The 12,149-nt window shown below is 41.0% G+C and overlaps 1 protein-coding gene across 4 annotated transcripts in view; it reads left to right on the top strand.

Annotated features, from left to right (window-relative positions):
- The first annotated feature begins 1,340 nt into the window (after positions 1–1,340).
- dlgap3 (discs, large (Drosophila) homolog-associated protein 3) overlaps positions 1,341–12,149 on the top strand; it is a 153,560-nt gene continuing 142,751 nt past the window's right edge. For all 4 annotated transcript variants that reach the window (XM_051956238.1, XM_051956239.1, XM_051956240.1 and 1 more), the window contains exon 1: positions 1,341–1,510. The gene's annotated coding sequence lies outside the window, so the exon portion shown is untranslated. The remainder of the gene's footprint in view (positions 1,511–12,149) is intronic.

Raw genomic sequence — 12,149 nt, 5'->3', positions numbered from 1 at the left:
CATGTTGTTGTTGTGCATTGTGTTCTACCAGTGTGCCCTACTCAGTACTTTTGTTTTTCATGCCCTGTCTGGTTTTGTTTTTTCTCTCCAAACATATTCATGATGGTATAAGCAGCAAAATGCCTTCCCTACTGACATTAGAGAATCCTATCGGCAAATTGTGCAGAAATGACTTCTGAAGAGCCTCTGTCTCAGTGAATCCATTTACTCGGCATGAAGGGAAATTAACACCAAAGGCCGAGAGAAAGTGGAGCTCTCCATTAGAAATGGATTAAATAAATAAAAAACTAGGAAGGTGGTGGGGCTGGGCAGTCTCTACATGTGCACCTCTTCAGTCTATCCCCCTTCTGTTTTCTCTCCGCCGCTCACATACAGACACATGCAGCAGTTTCGCTGACTCAACAAGCCTATGTGTATAAGGACAAGATCTGACTGAACATGTGCTGTTGAAGCTGACTGATGTTTGCTGAAAGCTGCCTGTTTGGGAGACCACAAAATGAGCAAAATAAATCTAGGCCGATAAATTTGCAATAGTACAACAAAACCCTCATGCAATCATAAAATGGCCCTTGGGCCTATATTGAAAACAAGTCTTTATTTCCACTGTTTTGCTCCCTCCCCCTCTTTGTCTCTCTCTCTCTCACACTGCTCTGACCCATTTACAGTAGCTACTGTCTAAGTTGAGTGCTTGATGTGGTGGTGAATCCAGAATGGACCTCCATGCTGCTGAAAACACCAGAGGTCAGTTCTGTGACATGGACTAAGCCTAAGCTTTGCTTCAGTGATGCCTGTGTGAGTGGAGGGGCCAGATTTAACTTTATCTGATTAATTTGACTCTTTAAACATCAAGCTACAACACATAGCCAAAGAAATATATTAGAGGTATCATCCTGAGCCCCTGCAGCAGGGCCCTGTGTCCTCTTGTGCCTTCCTAAATGTTTGGAACAAGTAGAACTTTCTTTTAATCATCCATGTCTTGCAGTTTGTAGCATTTAGTTGGAAAATAAGCTGAAAAGACAAAGATTAGCATTCTAAACGCACAGTCTCCAAAACGCAGCCGCGTACTGGAAACATTTGGCACAGAATCACCCTGAGTATAGACCAGAAAGATGGATCACTCGTCTTTAGTCAAGAAAAAGACGTGAGACTCAATAGCTCGAAAGATTGATTCATTTGCAGTGTCTTGGCCTTGTCGGTTACAGCGGTTTTTATTTGGCCCCTCCTAGAGCAAGCGGAGAAGAGGGGCCGCCGAGGATCCCGTGGACCAATCAGTTGCCGGTAATATTTCAGTGGGGAGAGAGAGAGAGAGAGGGAGAGAGAGAGAGAGAGAGAGAGAGAGAGAGAGAGAGAGAAGTAGAGAGAGGGAGAGGGAGGACGAGGCACCGCTGGTTTCCCTGCTGCTTCTCCATCCTCCGTTCTCCTCCACAGTGATCGGGGAGCTGTGGAATCGACGCGTGTCTCCATAAGGCTACGAATAGTAAAAACGCCGCACAGAAAGCCCGACTTCAAGGTAAGGACTCTCTAAGCTGTTGGATGGAGTAAAGAAAGCAGAATGTCCAGGTGCTCCTGTTCAAAATGTTCTCTGAGCGCACACTGTCCGCGCACGCAGCACAAGTAGGCTGTCATGTGGCTCGTGTCTTTTCCATTCTGGGGAGAGACTGGATGTTGGTTTTCCCTTGAAACATCAGCCGCTGGTTGGTTTGCAATCAGCGAGGCTCCCAGCTGTGTCAACTTGACAGGAGGGGGGGAAAAACGAGAAGTTGCGCCATTTGCAGGACGACCCCGCTTCTCACATTCACACACACACAGAAGAGCACCAAATTGTCTTCGCCTGGAAACGCGAAACACATATGGAGATGTTGGCGATCGCCGAGTTTCATCCGTGCGTAAATGTTCGCTGACCGTAAAGCGCGCCTTGCTCGTATGTAGTGTGTGTGGTAAAAACCTATGTGTAGGAGAAAGAAAGAGAGAGAGAGTGTGTGTATTTGTGTGTGTCCCGGAAAGGAATTCGCGCTGACTGCAGAAGTATTGCGTTTACACTGCAAAGCAGAGGAGCACAGCGGTTTAATTAATCAAGCGAGAGCTGCGTACAACGAGCTCTGCGCTTGGCTGAAAGAGAGGGGATGATTCCTCAGGACCACCCGGTCCAGGAGTCCCTTAGAGGGGCTGCTGATGCCGAGGTGGGGTCGTTTAGGATGCTTTATTATTCTTCCTGATGCACACTGGGATGATTAAAGGAGGCGAGCTTTTACTGTCGTTCCAACATACATTTGGCTCCGATTTAAAGAATGGTCACCATTCTCAGTTTTCACATCTAGTTCCACATTAATTGTCTCAGTTACCGCCCCTTTTACTCTAGTAACCTATGTCACATCCGTGCTGCTGCAACACAAGCCTCTGTTTTGACACTGCCTTGCTTTATGGCATGTCGTTAGTAGGATTCGATGGGAATATCAGGCATAGATCAGGCGTTTGATGCGCCTTGCTGTGGTGTGATGTGAATTTAGATGGTTAGATTCTATACGAAGTTAACTGAATGCATCTGAGTAGTTTTCCCTCCTCTGATTCTCCTGCTGGATCCAGGCTGCAGTTTGCTTAGTGGTTGTGTTTGAGTGTGGTCTGGTGCATTTGTGTGTAGGTGGGGGTGGTAACCTCAGGGCCTCATACACTATGCAGTGTACATTAACTAAATGTTCCTGCATCCAAAACACCGTCACTCCAAAACCTGATTACATGAAAGCAAATTTCTCTGGATAACAAAGTGGAGAATTGATTGATTGAACAGATACTGTGGTTTTGGTGTCAGGGTGATAAATTGTTAAGGCAACAGTGGGTCGAGGACTCTCAGCTTCGTGACGACTATATATGTTCCTCGCAGTCTCTGAATATCAAATGGAATTTCCCTTCAAAGTACCCAGCCTACAAGATCATATTTGTATTTGACCTCGTCCGTACTTGCACATCCAGTTAACCAAAGGAGCTGGTTTCCAGTGGAGACACCCTCAGTCAATTGCACTTTTCTGTCTGCATTCTGTCAGATGTGAAAATAGTGTGATGAAGCAGCAGGTTCTGTTACACAGCAGGACACGGTGTTCATTTTGTCCATTAAATGGAAAAAAGGGTCAGTTTGACAGGACAGTGAATGATTCCACAGAGTTGCAGTGGAGTTGTTTCACTTTGTTAATGAACACTGTCACATTATACAGCAACAAATGCTGAAGAAATACAATATTTAAATCAAATTTCCATTTTTAATTTTAACTTTTGAGTATTGTGGGTGTAAAAAAAACTCCTAATAGCTAATCAAACAACTGCACATCATTCTCTCATTAAATTGCTTGCTTCATTCTCCAAAAAAAAGGCAGTGCATTAGGACAGCAAGATGCCATTAAAATGATGGTCTTGTTCAGGCTTGAAATTGATTTTCTTTTCCTGTGTCACGAAAAAAGAAAAGACTATGTGCAATGGACATTTCTTGCTGTGTCTATGGGCTGAATTTGCTGGTGCTCATTTTGGTGCACCAACACGCATTGCACAAATCCCATTTTCACCATCACATAAGAGGCTCAGTAATGATGCTCCATCTTGATGGGCACATGAAGATTAAGTGTTCATCTTGGCGTCTGTTTAGGGTTCCTGCACAGTGCGTTCTCTGAGCAATAAAGGATCTGGGGAAGGGAGAAAGCAACACAGACACTGAGAGGTTTCAGTTAATTATCCTGCATGGCTTCAGAAGCAAACAATTTCCTGGCACAAAAGGATGCAACGTCTGGCAGAATGCCCTGATCTTTCAGTGTCAAACACCTGAGCAGGCGATGATCAACACTGAAATGTAAGCGCTTGTACACGCCTTAATGACAAGGTAAGGAGTCTAATGCCTAGTAGTTCCACAAGGCTGTGATTTAAGCTCAATTCTAATATAAGCATGCCAACATTATTGCAGTGGCAATGCTAACATGCTAATAAGGCTCCAACTAACAATTATTTTCATTGCTGATTCATGTGTCGATTGTTTTTTTGATTCATTGTGTGGTCTATACATTGTCAGAAAATGGTGAAAAATGTCAGTTTGTGTTTCTCAAAGCTCAAGACAACTTCCTCAAATGTTTCATTTTGTCCACTATCCCAAGATATTCAGTTTATTATCATAAAGGAGGGAAGCAGTTGACGACAGTAAATCCATTAAATCATTAATCATTACAGCTCAACATGCTAATGAGAACAATATTGCATGCACTTTCCTGATTTAATAGGATAGTACATCATTGCTAATTAGCACTAAACACAAAACCCAACTGAGGCTGTTGGGACTAGCCATAGTTTTGCAAATTGCACAGTGGAACTAGCCGAGAAATTGGGCATCACCTAAATGATTAAATTCCTCCTGAGTGGAGCCTGAATGTGTGAGGAAAATGTCATGGCCATCCATCCAACAGTAGTTGAGACATTTCAGGATAAGCAAGAATATGACAAGAAAGAAAAAATCAGGACATCACCATAGTCATTAGGATTCCTCATTTAGAAACCCATTCATCTCTTCACCAAATTTTATAGCAATCCATTCAAAGGTTGTTGAGACATTCCAATCAAAGTCACTAAGAAAATCTTTTAGGATTCGTCAAGTGGAAACCATGAACTAAACCATGTACGAAACTTTGTGCCAATCCATCCAAAGTCTATGTGAAAACTTGACTTCATGGTGGCACTTGAAGAAATGTGAGGGTTCCATCAGAGTCGTAAGGCTCAGTCATCTGAAAGCCATGAATGTCTGCATCAAATTTCATAGTAATTCATCCAATAATTTTTTAGCAAAGGTCAAAACTGTCAATTTGCTGGTTGACAGTGACCCACTGACTTGTGGAAAAGCCAGTGAATCACTAAAGACAGTAGGCTTTATCCTGTGGGGACCATAATTGCCCGTCCAAAATGTTGTCCCAGTCCATTTACGACATACAACAATTCAAAGATTAAGTGGAAATTTTGACTTGTTGGTGGCACTAGAAGGAAAATCAGCCAGTCATCATTGGTGTTACCATTTATCATCTGGAGACCATGAATGTCTGCATCAGATTTCATAGCAAACAATCCAAGAGTTTTTCAGCAACATCCAAATATTTCAGAGTGCTGGTGACGCTCAAGCAAAAAGTAAAGGGATCATGAAAGTCTGTAAGATTCATCCTGTAGGGAGCATGAATGTCAAGGCAAAGTAGTCGAAGTGGTAAATTAATGCACAAAGCACACTGGTGGCAGAAAATAAGCACCAAGATCAGCTGTTAAATAACTCCAGAAAAGGCAAACCTTAATTTGGATTTGATACAAGGTAATTCTTGTTTAATGGAACCAACTCAGCATTACTGAGAAAGAGAACAGTTAAAGCACTGACATATATCAGATTTGCTTGCCTTTAATAGCTGCTTTGGAGTCAAACCTTTCGTTACTCCATTCTCCCAGTATAAGCTGATGCAAAAAGACTATCCTTTAAATCTCTGTTACCATCTCTGCAAAATATCAAAGCTCAATGCTGACATCCTTCAGTAGAGGGGAGGCAATACCAGTTTGCATGACAAGGTGAAGGGCTTCGAGTGTTTTTATATTGTTACAGTTCCCTCTAAGATCGACCGCTGCATGAAAACTCAGGGCAAAGCAGATGGTGATGTTCAAAGGAAAAGCTTTTTATGCTGTTATAGTGCATTCATTTAAAGTCTGCATGAATGAATGCTGCAGATGAGGAAAAAATTGGGGAAACAGCAGCTACATATATGATTACATTCACATATATGTGCAAAAGCCGCATCCTCACCTCCAAACATCATACTTTCTGGTCATCTCTCTACTTCTCTTTCCTCTTTAGCCCCAACTCTTAAAGCTCACACTGAGACCATTTTCCATACTGCATATCAATAAAGAGCCTTCATCTCTACAGCTAGGACTTTTATTGGGCTCACTCAGACACAAATAGCAGATTGCGGCCTGTGCATGCACAACATAAACACACTGTGGTCGGTCGTCTGTGTGTTTTATCAGCCAGTCAATTTTTATAAATACATAAGTAGTTAGTTTGAAGCCATATCATAAAACCCCAAATGTTAGCTGGAATTAAAACAAATCGGAGTACAATAACAATGACAGATGTGAGGTAAAGTCAGATCAGACGTGGAGCGGAGCGATAAGAGGCGCTGGCATAGTTCTCGATTTGAATAATCAGGATGCTTATTTTTCTTGTGGTGTAGCATTCAGCCTAGGTTCTGAAGAGGCCACCATGACTGATTCATGGTCTAATTGGACTTGCTCACTAATATCCCTGTGGTAATTAACAGTATAACATTTACCTTTGAGTTAATCAGTGGCTGTAACATTAGTCATTTAAAACGTTGCCTGTCCTGCAGCTGTATCTTCCCCGCAGAGCCAAACAGAAGGAACGAGGGAGATTACTGTCGTTATGAAACACAGGCGGGCACAGATGAGATGATTAGATGCTGCAGACATTATTGAAGCTGAAATAACCAGGTACGCTCACGGTTTTTCTACCACAGAGTGGAAAACTGATTCAGTATCGGCTAAAACGTTGAAGCAGATGACAAATCTGCTCGACAAACATTAATCGTGAGGCATATGCAGTGATGGCTGCATTTTAACAGACACAAAATACCGCAGGTGCGCTGCTTATAGCTACTTATATCCAGGTGATATAAGTGGAATGAGTCATGGTGATTATATGAAATTACACAAACTACCATATAGCATGCTGCACTAGCGCAAACTTTTTTCACTTCACTTTCACCTCTTTTGTTCCACATCAATTATGAGATGCAACCTGATGTATTTGATACGGTGTGTGAGAAAGTAAAGGGCACACCACCAGTTTACTGCACGAAGGCCAGTTTAGTCATCATGATGAGAACTACTTAGCCCGTGAAAAGGGCAGCATAATGTTGTCCGGAGCTTCAAAGCCTGCAAATAAAACCCGATATCGTCATCATCATCCATTTGGCTTGGAGATGAAAAATTATACTGGAAAAGGCAGTGTTAAAAATGAATTGCATGGAACGGAAAAGACATAAGGGATGTCCTGGTTAAGGTTTTATGCTGTGCGTCCAATCCATGTTATTTATTATTTAGTGTCTGCAGATACTTAATATCATATTTTTTCAAGTATTATACATTTCAAGCGTTGTAGAGTAGCTATATTACCTGGTTGAGACTCTAATTGTTTGATGCTGTAGTGGCAAGGGGTCGTGGACACTTCTGCAAGCAGAGGGCATTATGGGAGTTCAGCTAATAAGATAGCACCATGACAGAGCTTTCTAAGGCTTAATGACCTCCAGCCAGCACTTAAGTGTGAAATCATATTAGGATAAACTACAGTGATTTTTGTAGCCTAGCAGCATATGAGATTGATGTTTTTACAACTTGTTTCACATGTTCATGTAGCAATGAATGTCTAAATGAAGAATCGAGCTTATCTCTCTGCTCGATCTTAGGATATGGCCTGGGGCATTTCTCAGAGATATTACTACCATTTATCACACAGGTGGGGTTCAACAAAATATGCTTTTGGTTGCATTTTGGGAAATATAGGATTTTCAGTCACACTGGCCCCTGCTGCTTTGATTTTCTTTCTTTTTTTTCATCTATTTGTTGTGATTGCACCAACTGTTTGGAAGTGGAATACTAAATGTACCTGCTTCCTTTGTGAAATCATGTTCCTTAATGGGAATAGCCATACTGTTAGCCATATAATAACACAGCCTGATGATATCAAGACTGTTGCTGGTGAATAAATGAACAATATTGAGGCAAGATGAAGCTCTGAGTGGATGTAATCTGATTAGCTTATTGGATGTACCCAATGGACAATCAGAGAGAAAAAGTGACTGAAGGCAAAGGAGCAGATTTTAAAGTCAGAAATAAGATGATGGGCTTATAAAAGTACAGCTATGTTTGACTGGTTGAGCCAAAAATGTTTAGTACAGCTGAGAAATGGAAGGAACTACATGTTCTCAGTTCTGCATTCAAACATACAATTTCATATTTATTGATGTGATTTTTTTTAATCAAAGATTTCCTTTAGGAAAGATAATCAGCAATGGAGGTTGATGTTTTGTGGCCACCACTAATTCTTCTCCCACCTCGGGGAGTAAACTTTAAATCAGTGAACCCAGTACTTTTTAATGAAGGTGGTCTGTTGTGATGTTTTAATCTGACGATTCAACTGTGAGAGCTTTGGACCCATCCAGGCTTTAGAAGTGCTGCAACTCTGTATCACAAATTACTTCTCTTTCATTATACCATGGCTGCACAGCAAATTGAACACCAATCATAGTCACTATTTTGGTTTCCCACAATTAAATGATCATGATAAATTGTAATATTAATGTTTAAAATCTGCTCCGCTCATAGATTACAGCTTCTGTAGGTGAAATCACTTGTAAATCTTACATGAGAACACCATATTTCCCTCTTTTCAAAGTAGTTTGTGGTCACACACCTGTCTGAATTGTATCCACAACTCAGTAGCTGAGTGGAGACTAGAATCTTCTTTGTGTACAGCAGTCAAGCGATTGTTTACCCAAACCTACAGTACATGTAAGAAGTTTACAACATGGTGAAATTGTTGAGCTGAAGGATTTGAGGAAGATGCCTAATTGTGATTTTTTTTTTTAGACATTGCAGTTGCAATTTAATTTGCGATACCTAAAAGAAATTGACCTTTTTAAACGTCAGTCCTCCATTTAATAATCACTGTGTAAGAGATTTAAAACCTAATGCAGCATTACCATTTGAAGTAGCATTAAAACCGGGACTGTCACACAAGGTGGATGACATGAATGTGTAAAACCATTAACCCTGGGTGAAATGCTCTGCTTAATGTATATTCTAATGTGCATTCTGTTTTGCTACTTGCATTGTTTGACAGTGCAATTTTGATTTAAGGTTGATTAATTGTTTAGCCCAATGAATGGACACAGTTTCCTTTATATTTTTCTCTAGGGCATGCTTGAAACACAGGGTTAGAACCTTATTGAATTCTTTTTTGATGTAAAGATTAGACTTTAGTAGGGATGTAGCGTCAAATGAAAGTGAACGCAATGATTTTTTTTTATTTGAATTGAAAAGTGCAATTGAAAATATCGGCTAAATTGTCCCTAAAATCAATTAATTACCCTAATAAATGTTAATTTCAATATAGATCAAAGCAATACTGATCACCATTTTGGCCATAATCATGCAAGCCTAGTCCAACTGTATGCCTCTTTTAAATTTGGAAACCAGCGACATCTAAAATAACTCCTCTTACACTATGTCATTGGTTTGCACATCAATGCTCATGGGCCAAATTTGGCCCTTCAAAATGAGTGTTTGTTTGTCATCAAAACAGGGTCCTCATCCATCTAAATTAGATGCCAACACAGTGCAAGGCTCGTGTAAATTCCAGTAAATATATAGCAATTTATTTCTGAGATCACATACTGCTTCCATACAGCACATCCAAGAAAATAACACACTGAAAACAGTTTTCTAGTTTTCTTTGCCTGTAATATATTCCTCTCCAATAAACAACACACAAAAAACTAACCCGTTGATTAAACTAATTGCTCCGCTTCCCAGTTAGCTGATTGCATTGGAAATGACAAAGGGAAAGCATGAATATACTACATAGAATAATGATGACAGATACTCTTCCTAATTAAAATTTTGCTAAACTTTATTGCCTTGAAATTAAAAGCATGTCCTTAATAGGAAAACTTCCTTTTCGAGGTAATTGTGCAAAGTACATACACAGTGATTAAGCAATATAATTAAGTTAGTATGATCAATATAATCTTCCTATAGGCTTTATATGGAGGTTATGGCAGTTCCAGTTGGGCTTAAAACCACTCTGACATTTTCTGAGTGCGTTTGTAGTCACTTTAATGCTAATCTTTACTCATGTGTCAAAAGAGCTTTCTCTTCTCCTCTCTTTGTTGGCAGGCGTGGAGTGTTGGCGATAGGACAAACACTAATAAAATAGCGAGGACATGTATTGTTAATCCAGGTTTTGTGGGACAAGAAGCCTTATACACACACACACACACACACACACACACACGAATATTCTTTCATATGCTTCACACTTCTGTTTTGATTGTAAGTACACCACCGTATATGCCACTGTTGCCACAGTGGAGCTACTCTTGCTGGAGTGTTAGCACCTTCTTTTGACACATTTTGTCCCGACGGATGATGAGTATTTAATCACACGCGCTGTTGTTATTGCGGGATAACGGGTCAACCCAAACTCACCATTAATCATACAGTAGGAATGCACATTAAACCTCGAGACCGCGAAAATGATGTAATAGAGAGAAACGTACCCACCCAGCCGCCCCGAACACTCACGATCCAAACCCAGCGTCAGAATCGTCTCGTGGATGGGACCTGAAACAGAGCTTGCAGGCGAGCGGCAAGGTTAAAGAGGCGAGGGTAATTGCTGTAACCTATCTGGGTGGAAAAAATGTTTGCTCGTGTTCCCAGTGTACTCTTCTCTGATGCACTTGGGCATGAAATTGTTCCCCTTTCCACCCTAGCAAGCCCCGAGCCCAAGTCCATTGCCCATCCTTAGCCAGGCAAAGTGGCCTTTCTGCGTGTGTGTGTGTGTGTGTGCCTTGGCATGCCAAAGTTGTCTGTTTGCTTTAGGTCGAGCTGTGTGAGCGTTTACTTTAGTGTTTGTTGATGAGTGTGTTTGTGAGATGGCGGAGGGAGGTGGATGGTGGTGGTGGTGGTGGGGTATGGGATGTCAGCTGGCCCTCTCCATTCCTCGCTGACTGACAGAATAAGTGAGCGAGCGCTGCAATGATTATGGGCTGCATAGAGAACTGCAGCAGAATGATCACTGAGCATTTCACGCTAAATTCAGAGAGAGTCAGCTAGGAACACAGAGAAGTATGAGAGAAGCCGATTTGAGGACTGTGGCTCGAGTGGCTTCTGGAAAGGAAACATATTAGCATATGTTCATTCATATATTTATAGAGGATTGTGTGTTTGCGTGTGTGGATGACTGTGTGTTTTCAATCCTGCCCTCCTTCATAATTGATGAATTGATGACTTTCGTGATTGATGACCGTGACTCACAGCCTTTCATTACACGGGAGTTCAACAAGTCATATGGTAAGAAAAATATGAATCCATCTGTGTGCGCGTCGTTCAACAATGAGAAAACCACGACAGAATGAATCTAACATGCACCCCACTGTATTATGTGCTTGAGAAACGCTGCCCAGAAGATGTGTGTTTGCAATGCAATTGTATATGGGGAACTAGAACTACACACATCCTGAACACTGTTTCCCATGACAGTTGCGCACTGGAGAAATAATAGAGGAGGCTGGCACCCTGTTGTGAAAAACGTATTATTTCCCTCCATTGATAGGATCCTTTGTTTCCCAGAAAATATTATAAAATGTCTGTCATTCACAAAGACAGAAATTACATATCTTTACTGAGTTTCCACTCTTGATGAGTGCAAAAACCAGCGTTACTAGAATAAACCAAATCGTATCCCCAAGAGGTCCTGTAAATGTAATTTCTGAGGTAAAATGATCAATGTTGCACATGAATTAGCGTTGAAGGTTACTGGTGGAGTCTTCACATTTCAACTTGACAGCAGCTGATTTTATTACTTGACATGACAACTGTAGCTGCTGGAAGCTATTTCTAGCTCTGGCTAGCTGTTTTTGTATACCTCAGCTTACAATTTCTTTTTTTTAAATTGTAAAATTGACAGCTGATTTGCTATCAAAGATGCCCATAATAGCTATACATGCATGAAACATGCTAAAAACCTGGAGATAAAACTATATTTCTCAGATGAAACCTCAGCATCACCATCCAGCTAATGACCCATTAATAAAGGGATACAAAAAAAATGCCCATAAAAAAAACAAAAATCAAAAATTAAAAGCTGACCTGATTTAAATTTGCCTACCATGTGGGGTGGGGAGGGATGGTTGAATTGTTGTGGCCAAAATAGCCTTGTGTAATTGCTGCACTGGGACTAGATTCACTGTGCATGGTGGCACTCGGATGCCATTGTTCGACAGTTCAGGTCTTTGCACCGAATGTTCTTCCTCAGACACTTCAGGACGTTACATTGGAGCTCTGCTTTTTGA

This window comes from Acanthochromis polyacanthus, chromosome 11 (genome assembly GCF_021347895.1).
Source record: "Acanthochromis polyacanthus isolate Apoly-LR-REF ecotype Palm Island chromosome 11, KAUST_Apoly_ChrSc, whole genome shotgun sequence".
In the NCBI taxonomy this organism is placed as follows: domain Eukaryota; kingdom Metazoa; phylum Chordata; class Actinopteri; family Pomacentridae; genus Acanthochromis; species Acanthochromis polyacanthus.
Note: the sequence above shows the minus strand (reverse complement) of the source record. Positions and strands in the feature narration are given on the sequence as shown.